The sequence below is a fragment of the Pyrgilauda ruficollis genome, unplaced genomic scaffold (genome assembly GCF_017590135.1).
Source record: "Pyrgilauda ruficollis isolate IOZ18807 unplaced genomic scaffold, ASM1759013v1 scaffold107, whole genome shotgun sequence".
Lineage (NCBI taxonomy): Eukaryota > Metazoa > Chordata > Aves > Passeriformes > Passeridae > Pyrgilauda > Pyrgilauda ruficollis.
In genome coordinates this window covers 643,563-659,819 of record NW_024508877.1, presented here as the reverse complement: position 1 = coordinate 659,819, position 16,257 = coordinate 643,563, and the positions used below count along the sequence as shown (strand labels likewise).

General features: G+C 38.9%; 1 protein-coding gene across 46 annotated transcripts in view; it reads right to left on the bottom strand.

The window, feature by feature from the left end:
• Nucleotides 1–16,257, bottom strand: part of CELF4 (CUGBP Elav-like family member 4) — a 670,311-nt gene that overhangs the window by 587,390 nt on the left and 66,664 nt on the right. The gene's annotated exons all lie outside the window — the stretch shown is intronic.

Sequence of the window (16,257 nt, the reverse complement as noted above, 5' to 3'; positions counted from 1 at the left end):
TTGCCTAATACCTGTGTACTCCTTGTTGTAAGGCAAGGTGTAGGCCTTCAGGCCCTAATAAGCAAACGATTAGGGCTTTTGATTTAAAATAAGGAAAGACAGATATTCAAGTGAAAATAATAGTCAAGTGCTCTTCTGGACCGAGCAAGAGTGTTCCCCATGTTTCAGAACTCTGTCATTGATGAAAAAGTCATGAACAAACTCTGGAGATTGTTCATGTGAGAATACCTAGATTCCAACTTCCACTCCATAATGATGCATCAAGGTTGAGTTAAAATCCTGTTCATCTCCAAGCTTGACTCGCTTCAAGCTACCTATTGCTTCAAAGAAAATCCAGCATAATTATGTTACCCATTTTACATTTCAGACTTGAAAAAAATAGCTTGAAATCTTCAAGATTTCTTGTTTGCAGTGAGGTGATAAAGATACAAAAATTGGGAGGGGTTTGTGTCTTGTGATTTATTAGTGAAAGACAGGAGAATATAATCCTGCTGTTGAAACAGTAACACTTAAATTCAGAATGTTATGAGTTAAACCTCCTTAGACTACATGCATTAATTAGACTTTGTACCTGCTGTTCTGGGTCCTGCTTTTTGAGTTCTTTCTATTGTTAGCAGCATATGAATAACTCAGTGGATTTTCTAAAACATTTAGCTCTTTCAGAAACTTTTCCTCCACTTCATTTTGTTTTGATTTTTGGACTCACTTCTTTTGGAGAGACTTCTTCAAGAATGCTCATCTAAGTCTCCAGAGGTTATGCTACTGTTAAGCAGCAATCACTTTGAATGCCTTGAATCTTTGCAAAATAAAGCTAAAGCAAAAACATCTCTAAACTAATTAGACTGCTCTGCTACTTACAGCTTTGTCCAAGCCTTTCTTTTCTGCATCTATATAGGGTGGGTTTGATTTGGGTTTTTCCTCTTTTTGTTTTTTTTTTTGGTTTTTTTGTTTTTTTTCTTTTATTGCTCATTATCTTTCACAAGGAAAAGGAACACACATTTCTTGGAAAATAACATCAAGTCTATGTGCAGGAAATGTGTTTGTACTTTTGCATAAAAAAGTTGGTATTTTCACCCTTAAAAAATGTCAGGCTCATGCAGCAAACATCTTGTTGATAGCATCATCAAATGATTAGTTATTTATGCTTTTGTCTCAGAAACATGTAAGTAGCTTGTTCTAAATACAGACCTGTATGCTCTCTAAACAACCTCATATTCTTTATTCTCTCAGACAGGGCACAAGTGTCAATATAGATTTCTGACGTTTCCAGCTCAAGGTTGAAAGAAAAAGGCACTAAAACAACTGCAGAAAAGAGCTATTATTAGACAACTCCTGTCCCATTCAGAAACAAACCATTGTAATTATCTCTAGAGAGTTACTGCTCTTAACAAGTTTGCCACCCCACACTTTTCTGATTCAGGAAATTCAGATTCAAAATGGAACCTTGGAACACCTCTCAAAATCAGCCTTATTACTCACAGTTATTGAGTTTTTCTCCACACCACATATGCAAGAACTGTAAACTGGACTACACCAGAACCTCTCTGCTAAGTTCCACAAGTTTTTGTAAAGTTTGAATTTAGGGAAGTACATCCAAAGCCACCTTAGGATTTTTATGTTACAAAGGCAAATCCAAACTCACAAAAAATGTATTTCCTGATTCTAGCTGATATAGAAATTAAAATCTTTAAGCAGCAGCTGCTCTTACAAGACGATCACCCTGAGACTAGAAGTCTCCAGAAACTTGTAAGAGTCACAATATATGCCAGAGAAAACTCTACAATACCAGCTGGCTTCATGAGATTTCTGGAGACAAATTTCAGCTGTCAGAACAATTAACATCCAAGCTCCCATAACCAGATGCTGTTTTCCATATGTTTTGACTTTGAATAGCTTCTTCCATCCTCTAAGAGATGTTGGAAGCAAATAAGTATTGTCTCTTATCACCTATTTCTTTCTCTTTATCCTTCTTTCTCAATTTGGCTTGTTCTTTTAGTATAGGCTGCGGAATGGTATGAAGTAGGATCAAGTTCTTCTGCCTGATTCCAGGGATGAAGTAATCTTCTTAATCAACAAACCTCTATCTACTTAGGGCTGAGAACCATGAGGCACAGTCTGTGTGTGTGCATGAGAGAGAAAGGGAGGTGAGGTGAGCTGCTCTGGGAGCATGGCAGTAGAAAGATGAAAAGGGCTTCTCAAAGGCCCTATCAATCAGTTATAACACAAAGGAAGAGAAGTTTGTCCCAAGGGCAAGGGCCTCCACTACCTTTCTGACAAAAAGTGGTACAAACTTCCTTTAAGAGCCTGCCTCATGCATAAGGAACTTGGGAATCTAGACAAGGCAAGCAGAGAAGATTTAATAACCTGTCCAAAGCCAAACAGAGTCTGTAGAAAACATCAAACTTGAACTCAAAACATCCCAAGACTCTACCTAGAGCTATGAACACCTATCAGTCTATTTTTCTTGGCACATTCCAGTGCAGACTCACAAATACTTTGCATATCCAGTAAATTATCTCAAAATGGCAACCTGGGAAAAACACTATTGTCCCTTGTATCCAGGTGCATTTTCCCATCCCAAGTATGGGACGAAGTTTCTGGGTAGCAAGTTTAAAACAAACTGCGTGAATTTAAGCCTAAGACTTCAGATTTTTACAAAAGGTATAAGGATGTAATCTTTGAAGTGAAAAAGAAACAGTGAATTTAATTAAAGCAAGATCTGTGCAATTTAAAAAGCTTCAGTGCACTAGGTTTAAAAAGGGCTCTTGTCAGGCTGAAGTAAAGGAGGTACAATTTCCTGACACGTAGAGAACAGAAGGAAAAGTGTGTAGTAATCAACTACCAGAGACATATTTTGATCACATTTTTGTTGATCAACTTAAAAATTAGTGAACGCTGATTATTTAGTAAATTGTTTCTATCAAACATTTGAAACACCTTATAGCAGAATTTTTTTTTTTTGCTTTGCGAACTGAACTCGTGTTAGATGATGAACAGTGTAGACCACAAAACACTGAGGGCTGGCAGGAGGAATGTGCATGATAAATGTGAGTTTTAGAAGAACTATCTAGCAAAGCAGAGGCTCTGATATTAAATTTAAACAGCACAGCAAAGAAGATTTCACACATCAAGAGGAATGGAGAATAAGTTGCAACAGATCCTAGAGGGTGCTGAGCCCCTTCCTAGCATGGTCAGTCACCTGAATCCCTGCTGGAGAGGATTAGCCATGCCTAGAACCTTGCACGGTTCAGCTCTGGAAATACAGGTAAAGAACAGCCACAGAGACAAGTGCTCAACAGTACCAATGAGGCTGAAAGGCAGTAATGTCAAAAGACATTTTCAGATGGCAGTGGGCAATATCACATACAATAGTGTGTATGTCTCTTCCAGATCAGACATCCCTTCCTTTTGTGTCAATAGAAAACCCACATCTAAACCCACATCGTGTCAGCTCTAATCACCTAAAAGTGTTCAGAAACACATGAAAAAAAAAAAAAAAAAAAAAGGAAAGAAAAGATGAATTTCAGAGATGAGTAATAGAAATTCGTAATGGACTGGGAGGACTGACTTATGAGAGAAGATTAACTAAATGTGTATGACTTGGGTAAATGATGACTCAGGGGGATGGATGATAACAGGCTGCAAATCTTGAAGGTATAAGCACAAAGATTGGAGAAAAGTTGTTCAGGGTGATGCTGGGGAACAATAACTGGAGGTAACAACAGGAAATTCAACATTGGAACATTTAGCCTGAGCTTTAGGAATGCTTCCTAATTATTCAGAATATTGGTGTTTGTTCTTCCCGCACAGCCTCAAAGTGGCTTTTGCATCTAAACAACCCGTTAGTCTGGAACATAGTTAATTTAATTTTTATTGGCATTTATTTGTAAGAGTGTAGTGAATGACCACATAACCTGGGGTTTTCCAGATCATACAAGTTCAAGGGCAATAGTGGAATAATCTAAGCATGACTGAGGGGTGTCTATGTCTATGTATGTTGGAGGCAGGGTTGGAGAAAAGGCAGGGAGGCAAAAGGTGGAAGAGTTAAATCAGCACAGAAGGGCAGAGGGTGTTTCTAGTGCAAACTTTTAACTCAGTAATTTTCCAACACCTTTCTTTGTCACTGTTCCATCTGACTGTTCTGTGAGATTTTTGTCTCCTTAATCTCTTAAAAGGCACTAGGAGAGAGAAATTCTTGCAACTCTGGGAGAGAATCACAGCCACAGATTCTTATGCCATTTAGGACAACTGCAAGCTATAAGATGGAAGTTTATGACCCTACAGAAGGTAAAAGTAAACATTACTAACTGTCTCTCCCAGCCATTAGATCAAATCAGTCCTTCATGGAACTTTTATTACTTAAGTGACTTGAAACCATAAACAAAAGCTAATACTGATCCAAGAGCAAATGCATTCAGTGGGCCTTAATTTTCCCCCTTCTTCCTATTTCTAACTTTAATGATTCTATCCAGAAGTTTAACACATTGTCTAACCCAAGAAAAAGCCCATTTTTTAAGGAAACAGTTTCAATAGCCTTTCTTGGTAAAAAGAAATCAGAATGTCAACTGACTGTGATAAAATTTGCATTAAAACACCATTCCATCCATGGTCAGCTGGGCAATTGCCAGTAATTTTCAAGGGGTTGGACAGAGCTGTGCAATCAGCCAGTCACCAAATTTTCCTGAGTGGTAGAATTCTTTCTTTTTTTTTTTTTTATTTTGTAAAGATTTATTTCAGGGAAAAAAAGAGAATCTCTCTCTCTCTCTCTCTCTCTCACACACACACACACCCACACCCACACACAGACAATCTATTATAATTTTCATTGATTTTTTTTTTTTTAAATAAAAGTTTAATATGACATCTTGCTTGATATTTTAGTATAGACTGAGAATCTCTAGGCCAGAAATGAACAGAAAGGCATGTCTGTACCAACACAGTACCAGCAAATAGCTCCCAGTGGGGAAGTATTCAGACTGTAGAGCAGACTCCTCAAAAGAGACTGTTGGAAGCCATTTTGACCAAGACATTAAAAGACAGATGAAAGAAACTTTCTAGGCTACCTCATGAATACAGTGACCTACCAAATTTTTCCCTGTTACCAGTCAATGAATCAGTGGATAGTGGATGCCTGAAAGCAGACACACATCAAAGATGTGGTTACATTTTACTATTTTTTTTTCTGTCAGGAAAGCTAAAAATAGTGAGCCAGCTGCTGAGCGTCTCTGGGAGGCTAAAACTCACTGGAGAATCCCTGCTGATGTCAGAAAGTAGGAGAGTAGAGTTTAATGAGTTTAAAAATCCCAAAGAACAACTACTGTTGCCTTCAAAAGTAGTGGACTAGAGCATTATATAAGGACAATGGTGCTAGACCAGACAAGGTCCACCTTATTCAATATCCTCATTCCAATGGTGGCCAGAAGCAGAGGCTCTGACCTCTTATAAGCAGAGATGTGCATCATGCCTCCTCTGGATATTCTTCTCAGATTCCAGCCTTGTGGCTCAGGGACTTCTGGTCCAAATGTGATCTCTGCATATTCAGTAACCACTTGAAGAAACCGAATCTTTCCTTTTCCACAGCCATTTGCAATATTTAATATTTCTATTTGTGTTGGGGGTTTTGTTTGTTTGTTTGTTTGATTTTGGTTTGGTTTTTTTTTCCCCCTGTAAACCGATTTAAAAGTGCTTGACTCTTTGTTTTGTGGGTTTTCCTATCATTTATAGTAAATAAGTTTTCCAGAAAAAGCAGTAGACCCCTGGCTAGTAAGCTTCATTCTTAAAAGCACTAATTATAAGAGTCTACTTCCAGAACCACCTATAATTTGATTTTATGGAGCAGTTCAAAAGGTGAATCAAGAGGTTATATATTTAGAAGTGCCCTACAGGGCTTCCAGTATCTTACCAACCCATTTACAGACCCAAATATACAAGATCTACGCACAACAGCTGGCAGAAGCTTTGAGTTGAAGCATTTCTCAAATATTTTGGTTCCTGTAAAACAACATTGCTCAATAGGGAACTAATTTATCACAGAATTTCTTCTCTAATCTACCTCTGCTGATAAACCAAATTTCTCATGATATTATGTTCTGCATGATAATGGGATAATACCCACAGGAATGTTAAATAATATTTCTCCGACCCCCAGAAGAAAAAAGAAACCTTACATATTCTCTTTCACCCCTTTCCCACCCTCCCTCAGACAAGCACTATAAAATCTCTGCAAGGTCCTTACATTTTCAAACATGAAAATAAAGATTTTGAGGTAATTTTTTTTAAAATGGAAATTAGAAGCCAGGAAACAGCAGAATTTAAATTGCCTCTACAGCAAAACTATGTTAATATATGTATGCTTTATAGAAGATGTCAGTTATATGATTGCACACTATTTTTCTGTTCCTTGTACTTTAGCTTCTCTCACTGGACTGTCTTTGTTCCACTCTTGTACAGATGCTAGCAGATCAGCATCCTCATCAAAATAAATCATGCAGCCACTTTCTCCGGTACAACTGAAGCAATACTTCATTTGAATTAAAACATGTTATATGATCATCATAAGATTTAATTGCAACAAATTGGGTTTATCAGGATATGCAGAATGTTATGTTATAGTTAAAGGAGCAGGATTTTTTACCTTGGTAAAGGAACAAAAGAAGCAAAACCAGAAACTTCTTATCCAGCTATTATTAGCAAAAGTGCTGGATATCTCTGAAAGATCCACATCTTCTTCCCAACTCATGACATGCTTGCGACACTTCTTCACACAACTCAGACCCTAATCGTGCAGTACCTTGTTTTTTCTACTCTCCTCTCTCTACAAAAAGATTTCAGAATTGCTTCTCACCAGGATGCATGCCATAAAAATTCCATGCCCAAAGATGATAATGACATGTTTTGTAGATGCATGCTGCAGTTTGAAGTTGCCTCACCAAACTTAACAGCTAAACAGATAAAATTTAGCATCGACAGCTCAAGCAGAAGTTTAACATCGTAGTTTAATAGGACATTTGATGACTCATGGTCAGCCCTGTCCAACTGCTGAAAAGCTCTCCTCAGTGACAACCTGCTGACACGCTGGGCTAGCTAATGGCTGTGTTACTCTACCTCTTGTCTTTGCCCTCCATGGAGCACTGCCAGGCATCCACAAAGACTTTCAACCGCTCTGCATTTCCATGTCTAAGACTTTCACAGTTTTTGAGCGGATGCCCTGCAGCCATATCACTGCCCCTTTGGCTATGATTCCTGCAAACTCATGGAACTTTTTGTCCCCAGAAGAATTCTATTTGTGAGGGCTTTATTTGCAGCTCACGTGCACACCAGGAGGAGCTACGTGACACTGGTCTTTCCCCTTACACGTGGTTCATTGTGTATCACATTGTGAATGGAAGGACAAAGAGCAGCTTGCAGCTACTGTGTGTTCTGGTTTTGGCCAGCATTCAAGGTTCATATAGGTCTTCACAAATTTGGAGACTGCTTGGAAAGCTGGGGGTCATCTAATGGACTTTGTGTGACAGGATGTGTTGTGACACTATGAAATGCACACTCAGGGGTGTTCCTGTTCCAAACTGTTTGCTTAAGGTATGATTGCATCCCTTCATGTGCAAAAAGGAAAGGACAGTGGCTTAATCTCAGTGTGTTGCTCTAATGTTGTTTCCAGTAGTAAAACCAAAGCATGTGTCAAGAAAAATGTTCAAAAATCAGGGAAAAGGGTACTATTGTCATTAACAAAGCTGTTGGGAAGGCTCAGCATGAAGAGGGGGTACCATTCCCCATTCCAAAAGGTGGAATACAATACTTGGATCCAGAGATATATTACCAAATTCCTGTATTATGCAAGAAATAAGAGCTTGTTCAGTCTGGATGGCAACATGGAAAAAAGATCCACATAGATAGGACTGCTAGTTACATCCCCACAGTAAATATCAAGGAGAAAAGAAGCATTTTAAAATAAAGGACAATGTTGCACAAGGACAAATAAGTATAAATTGACCATGAATAAATTTGATTTGGGAATTAGAAAAAGGTTTCCAACCATCAGAGGAGCGATGCTCTGGAACTGCTTTCCAACAAGGATAGTGAGAGCAAACGACCTAATTAGTTTAAAGATGAGGCTCGATAAACTTATGAAAAGGATTATGTGATGTGGTTGTCTGCAATGGTAGGGAACAGATCCTGATGAGCCAGAATTTCCCCCCCTCCTGTGTTCCAGGCTGCATTCTGTCAACCTAAATCCTCCTCTGCAGTGCAGTGATTTACCAGGCATCTCAGAGACCACCCTGTTCTAAAACAGGACTGGCTTCCTTTTTTCCAAATATCATACCTTTCAACTTACATTGAAAGGGAACTTCTACTACTGAAAATGTAAGGAAAAAAGAGGAGGGGAAAAAAGGAGAAGAAAAAAACCCCTAAAATCCTTTATAGATGGTGGGAAACGAGGAACTTACACATTTGTCATTGAAATAAAGGTGGCGGGGGGAGAAAGGAAACATTATTTCTATTGGAAACTTGGGCAAACTACTCCATTATTTTGATAAATAAACATATACACAGGAAACCATTTTGATATTTAATAACAAACAGTCCATGCATTTATAAGTTTTGTTGGAAGAAGTAACACGTCTAGATAAGCATGTTAGTCATGTAAACCTTCTTTTCCGTTCAACTCTGAAAACTGAGAGCAGCACTCTTGGTTACCTAGCAGTTTCAGGTGAATCACAGAGCTGTCAATTCACACCAATTACTATGAAATGGAGCCTGCGAGGTCAGCTTATCCAACCATCTACCAAAATGCATGGCATACATAAAGCATTTAACATTTTTTGTCCAATCCTTTCCTAGAAACCTCCAGAAATAAGAAGAATCTGCATTTTGGAATCATAGTGCAATATAAACTGCCTCAGTCTGAATCCTATTAAGTATCAGGGTGGCAGGTGAAAAAGATTTAGAATATAACCACTCCTCCTTTTTCAATAAAAAAGCCTTATCCCACACTTCTGCAAAGTTAAAGCTGTCCCAGGATTACCCCAATAGCAATCCTGATATTAGCCATTATTTTTTTCCTTAAGATAACTGATAAAGTTCCCAGGAAAGATGAGTCTTGATATGCAAAGCAGTTTCACACTGCAAGGGAAATTATTTCCCGATAAGAATATAGAGCAAGTACCTCTGGTGTCTTGAGAAATCTTAAGGGTGTCATAAACTCACCATACAATTCAGAGCAGTTTTATGCCTGACCACTCCAACAAAGTATCCCATCCATGTTTCTCAAATTAGACCACTTCAGAGTCATGGCTATTAAAGCCATAGGGAAAAATCTCCCCATTTCTATCTTTTCCAAAAGAAAAATAGGCTGCTCAGACACAGTCCAGAGTGTCAGCTGTCATCTCATCCTTCACCTAAGATAACTGTCCTCTATACAGAACGCAATAGTTGATGAGTACAGTGTCTTAAACTTCCTATGACATGGGGTTTTCTTAGCTATGTTGCATGATTCCTCTTCTGCATCAGTGCTAGTGAAAAGAGAGAAATTGCTATCCCTCTTCCACAGATGTTGAAAGACTGCCTAGAAATAAGCAGAAGAACTCCACCTTTCTCATCTATGCATACAGAGTACTTAGTAGGTCAGGACTGTTTATCCTAGATACCAAGTTAAACCCAGCACTTTGCCTCTTTCAGCTTTTCCCAACTTGTCCATAGAGCATTTTACCTTCTCTCAACTGAGTCCATAAAGAGATTTGGGATCTTTTCTGAAATGGAAGATGTTCTACAGCTACAAGCTGTTATAGCAACCAGCCTGCCTACTGCTCTCCTGGGCACCTGCATTATGCAGAGCTTGGTGTTCTCACTCTTCGCTTCAGGATTTGGTGTGACACTTCTGAAACACAGCAGACTAGAGATAGGATATTTAAAAGAGATAAAAATCCTTAAGATTAACTTCAAAAACTTAACTTTTTCCAAAGTTGCCAGGAAGAGAAGATTTGAAACCTAAAGAGATATGGATAACTTGGAGAGAAACACAGAGACTAGGATGGAGGTAAACGAGTCAGAATGAACCTGTGGCAAACATTAATGTCTGCACACCTTGTCCCTCTTGCTGTGGTTTTACATGTTAAGAAACAGAAATGGGTTCCTCTGTAAAACCTGTCCTCCAACTCACTTTCAGGAAGCATGGCCAGCTCTCAGTCAACAGATTAACCAAATCTCCCTGATTTTGGTCTGTAGAAAAAGACTGATGTTTCCAAATGCCTAAACAGTTCTTGAAACTTTGAACTCCTCCACAAACACCAAACAGCTCCTTCCTTTCCTCCCTCCCACTACAATGTCAAACTCTTTTCCTAACTCCCTCTTACTTCTGCCACATGACATTCCCGAGTTTTACTTTAAAGACGAGCCTGTTCTGCAATCACACACACACACCCTCCCCATTCTTGCAGGAGCAGAATAACATATATTCAGAAGCACACTTAAAGATGCTTAAATGTGTATGTAATGGCTCATCATCCTGTATCTTTATGAGACAAAAAATGAATGTCAGAATCTTCTTTAAATTCTCTAAACTCACTTAGGAATCACTTTCTCAAATCACTCTGGAAACTTCACCCAATGTTTAATGCCTTTACTTATGCCCTTTTAAAAGCTGCCAAGCTGCATCTTTAAAGCTTGGGCTTTATTCCACCAATTTTGTGAAAACAAGCCATTTGTGACTCAATTCCCTTAGGCACACAAGAGACCAAGAATAAAAACACACTAACCCAGATGATTTCAAGGAGTTTACTTGGGAATAGGGAAAGAGAGGGAAAAAGGTGCAAGGCCAAAACAATGACATTATTCCTGAAAGAAGAGTCACATATCTGATGTCTGTAAGAAGCTTTGTTCTGAATCAAAAGACTGTGATGAATCTTTCTGTACAAGGAAAGAGGCAAAGGGACCAAAAAATATCAAAACAAATCTTCATTTTTTGTGCAAGTTATTTCTCTGTGTCAGCAACCTACTGCTGTATCTGTAAGTCCACGCTGTGGACAAAGAATAATTTCCATTTCCACCTCTGAGCTAGATTTGTTCTGAAGTCTTAGTGTTAAGTTTTGTGCAGCTGAAGGACCATTTTAAGAAATCCCTGGAAAAGGAATAAGTAGATACACCTCCAATCTTGCAATTTTATGTCAATGACACTAAACACCAAGCAAAGACTTCCAAAATACTGAAGTCACTGAGAAGTGGAATTCTATTTAGCTCAATACTATTTCTGAGAAAGGAGTTCATGGATTAATGTTCAGGCATTTCAGACTAACTGCTGCTGAAGTCAAGAAGATACAAGGGTGGTCTAGCACTGAAATTGTGTGTTTGCTTTTATGATTCTTAGGTCAGCAAAAAGGTTGATGGCCAGTTCTTTCCCTGCCCACTCTCCACCCTTCCATGTTCTGGCTTGAGGCTTTGATTCCTGATGTCTACTGACAGAAAGTTGATTTAGGACAGGTTGCTTACAGATCCCATCTGCTTTGCAGCAGCAGATGTCAGGCTCTTTCAGGAAGGATTTGGCAGCATCTTCTCCACTATTTGGTGTGGATCAACCACCATGGCTGCAGGAAACATTAAATAACAGAAAGAGACAGGCTGAACACAGCTGACTGGTCCCTCCATGACACGGATAAATATATACTTTGAACACAAAGCCTTTATTCCCTTTCTTTTCCCTCTGTCCTTTAGATGAAGCACACCATGGGCTTGCACATGCCCTGCGTTGATGGACAGCAGGTTGGAACTCAAATGCAGGCTTAGATCCAGGTTCCTTGAACAGTGCAGAGGTACCCTGAGGCATTTGGGGAAGAGCTACAGTAAGAGAAATCCGCTTGTTTTCAGCACAGAATACAGACAAAGCCACAATGTATCTGGATGGGGAGCAGTTGGCTGCGTTATAGAGTGTGGGGAGTGAGAACAAAACTAGGCTCTGGGCCTGACCAAAGCTTGGCTCTAGTCCTCCATGGCTTTATTCTGGTTTCATCTACAAATGTGTGAGTCTACAATTTAGTAATAATATACTTCTTGACTGACCTTTTCTGGCAAGTTAATACAGGAGGGAGTAATAAGGACATGCTTTTTAATCTAACATCAGTCAATAATAGTATACAACTAATAGACTTAGACATCATACATTCAATAATTGTTTTTACTTAAAGCCCTTACAGTTTGCCCACTGAGACACAGCATGTCAGCAGCAGTCTCTGCCTATCGATAGGCACTGGTGAGACATTTATTCATACCTTCCTGGCTACTTTATCTTCTCCCAAAGCATCCATCACTCGAGCATCTAAGCACTGAGATATACATTAATTTATATACACACACATTTTGGCTCAGACGCCTCAGAAGCTGGGATCATTATACATTTCTCAACAGAAAGCTAGCTCTCGTACAAGTGCACACATTTATTTCACTTCATTTCAAGAGGAGATTATTTATACCTTCTAATACCTAGAAATCTCAACCAGAATCCATTTTCTTCATGTTAAGAGGCACATGCGTGCCTGGGACCATATTCAGGTAGGCTGTACACAAAGCTTTTTCTTAAATCTGTGTGCCTTAATTGCTCTTCAGAAGACTAAATAAAATTCTGAAGAGGGAGAGAATGAACAAGAAGATCTCTGAACTCCAGGAGGATTGAATCAAGCAGGGTATGACCTCAGTCAATGGCCAAGAAGTTGAGGGAGCCCTGCAACAAGTTCCATAATGCTATGACAAAAATGTTTCTTTTGCCAAAAATCACCTATCTGGTAGCAGGATCAGAATGTTTTGGTCACCCAGAACTGGTCCAGGGTACTCCTCAGATATAATTGCCACTCAAGCATCAGTAATTTTAGAGAACATAGAATATATTACCAGGGGTTCAGTTAGAGCTGAGATATCTAGAATGACAACAATTAATTATTTTTTATTTTCATATGAGCATTATTCTTTTTATTCCTTTTGATAGGGGGCAGGATAGGCACATTAATAGTTAGTTATTTAGATAGTAGCTGCCCTGGGGTTAAATTGCTAAAAACACCCGTCTTGTTATCCTTATTTTATTGGAAAGATTAGGTTCACCTCATTTTACATGGGAAAGATGAATGACCCAGTTCACTAGCAAGGTCTAAATTGCAGCCCTTTGCATGCCGAAGTCTTCCACCACTTACTCTTGTCACAAACAGCACCCTGAAATCCATTTAGTTTCATTTACAGCAGATTAATTTCTCTCTGACCTTTGGCTCTGCTGCCAAACAGGCCTGAGACAGACAAGAGCTTTGGAACTGTAAGTGCATTTGATGATGTCAATCACCGAACCTCTGGGATATTCTTAACTTCTTGTGTGCCATAACACCACACAGGAACTCTTTCTCCTTTTTCTTTCTCCTTCTGCTTCTGGATGTCTTTGCCCACACCAACCATGTTGCCAAACAAGCCCTAGACAGCCCCCACAATTGCTCATAAATGAGGATGAAATGCAAATTTTTAATTTATTTTACACTTATTTTCAAATCTCACTCCACACTTCCTCTGACAATTATGTTTATTTTATTTTGGTGTAATTTATAGGCAAATTCCTTATCACAAGGGTCATACTGCTCAAATTGCTATGCTAGCAATTTTACTGCCTTATTGCCATTTGCCTGCCATTACCCAGTGGGCCTTGAAGTATCATTAGCTTACTTTCAAGCCTCCATCTCTCAGAAAAAGAACAAGTTATAGTCAGTTTTCAGTAGGAAAAGAACAGCTAAATTCAATGGCAGTGTGTCCTCTTCTATACTAGAAATCGTAGAATTCATTCACTTACACCAAGTGTGAAATAATCTGAATTGAATTTACACAGAATGAAAGGAATTCAATTCCCACTAAATTCACATTGAATGAACAGAACTGATTCCAGAGCAGAGATTTTGTCCAGAAGAGAAGGAAGACAGTTTTCTTTCCCAGGCACAAGGACTGTGTGTGTGGTTGCAGGCTAGGAACTACTCATGTACATCCTCCTTCCAAAAGGAGAAGAAGTTTTTCACATCCACTGCCAGAGTTCTACTCCTCTCTGGACTTCCCCAAGACAGAAAGCAAGGCTGAAAGAGAGGGAGGGAAGTTAAATTACAAGGTTTGGTTGGGTTCCTCTGCAGTGCTTTGCTCCCAGCTCAGCAGTGCTCAAGAGCACGACGGGACTTGGACTCCTCGCAATTTCCAGGGCACCACCTGGCAGAGCCGCAGGACTTCTCATGTCACCTAGCCTCAGTGCCAGCCTCTTCCTGCTGCACTACGCAAGTCCTTCAGCTTTTTTTTTCCTATGCTCCATGAATTTTTCATGGGGACTTCAAGGTTTACTGCAGCAAGTTAGACATTTCCATTAAAGAGAACACCCTGAGTGGAATCAGAAGCGTCTTTTCAGTCTCTGTTCAGGAAATCCTTTTGCAGAGTTGGCAATTGCTTGTGGAAAATTATTTTCCAGAGCACATCCAAACCCTCTTCCTCTAGCCATATGCTAAGAAATCACGCTTCATAGTCTGAAAGGCCCAAAATCATTTGAAGGTCTGTCATTTTTTCTTTCTCACAGCTGTAAAAATTCTTAAAATAAGACCTCAATTTACTAAAGAACATACACTAAAAAAAAAAAAAACAAAAAAAAAAAAAAAAAAAAAAATCCACAAAAAACAAAAAAAAAAAAAAAAAAAACAAACAAAAAAAAACAAAACCCAAAACCCAAGAAAAATACAAGAAATAATGGGAAATTTGCACAACTGAGTCATTCCTGTCAGCATGTCTTTTGAAATTAATAATATCCCTACTCCAGAAGATCCAATTCCTCTTTCTGAAAGAAACTGCTTGCAAATTCTCACCTTCACTTTTAACTATTGGTTGTTACAGTTGGGACTAAACACAAACATGCAGCAGTGGGAGCAGTTCCTGCTATTTATCTGTTTCAATAAGCACTCCCACATGAATTTACACTTTGAGCAATGTCTCTGATTAGTTCTTCACTGCCTCTTTCATTTATCAGTATTTCAAAATTCATTTTGTTTAGTAACTAGTAGAATGGGTCCACTGATTTCACGTGGTGCACCACTACTTCAAAATGATACGTAAAAATGTTAATGAAATCTGAATATAAAAGCACATTTTCTCAAATACTCACCCATATTTTGTTGTATATAGAACATCTGATTGCAGCAAGTTTCAAGAAACATTGCTATCCTTCACTGGCATGATTTCTTTTACTTGAAAGAAACCTTGCCAGAGATGGAATAGAGTTGTTTCAAACTCTGTCAACAATTTTTTAACTTCCCGTGTCAGGTTCTTAAGTGCATGACAGAAGCTCTAAGTGTATTGTTCTCCCTTACAAAAGGCCCTGAACAAATCTGCGTAATTATTATTAACAGTACCATGTATTATTGCACGCCTGTGTATTTGTATGCAAGACACTCCAGGCATATGAATCCATGAAGAGACATGGATGCACAATATCATACCAGTAAATACCTAGCACTAAAGTAGTGCCTTTTAATAAAAAAAAAAAAAAAAAAAGAAAAGATTGAAACACTCCCCATAGCTGATGGAAGATTCAGTTCATCATTATCACAGAAAGAGGAGCCAGAAATTCTGTGCTCAGTGCCAAATGCTAGGTCATACACAATCACCTGATGAGGTATGGTTGTGTTGGTGCCACCTTCTCCTCTAACCAGATGCTTGTGATTCTCATGCACTCGTGGGAAGAAGGAGTCAGACAAGGCTGAGTTTGTTTAGAGTTCACCATATACCCACCCATTTCATGCTCTTCTGACTAACTGCTCTGGGAAAGTTATTTTGTTTTCAAATGGCTAGATACATTGAATGGTAAAATCTTGCCTACGCCACAAGCACATGCCTGCCTCTCACTTTTGTGTCGGGGTTTCTAAGCATATTTTATAGAAACATTTCAGTAGTCACATGTGATTTTTGGGATTTTAGGTTTCCCCTTGGTGGCTGTTTTCCAGATGTGGACAGTCATTCATGGTGCAGAGCCTACAGAACAATTGCAGAAGTAGAACTGAAGAAAAGAACAATTAAGTGCCTTGATAGAAAAGAGCTTAGAGCTTTCTTAGTCTGATTGCTTGAAAAGTTGTCCCTCTTCTCAGCCTGTCTCCAGCTGAAGAAAATGCCGCAGACTACTACCCATGCCAAAGTTACAAAAACTGTCTATCACATGTTAGACACAATACATATTCACAGCAAGAGAAGACTTCAAAGTTTCTCCACCATTACCATCCA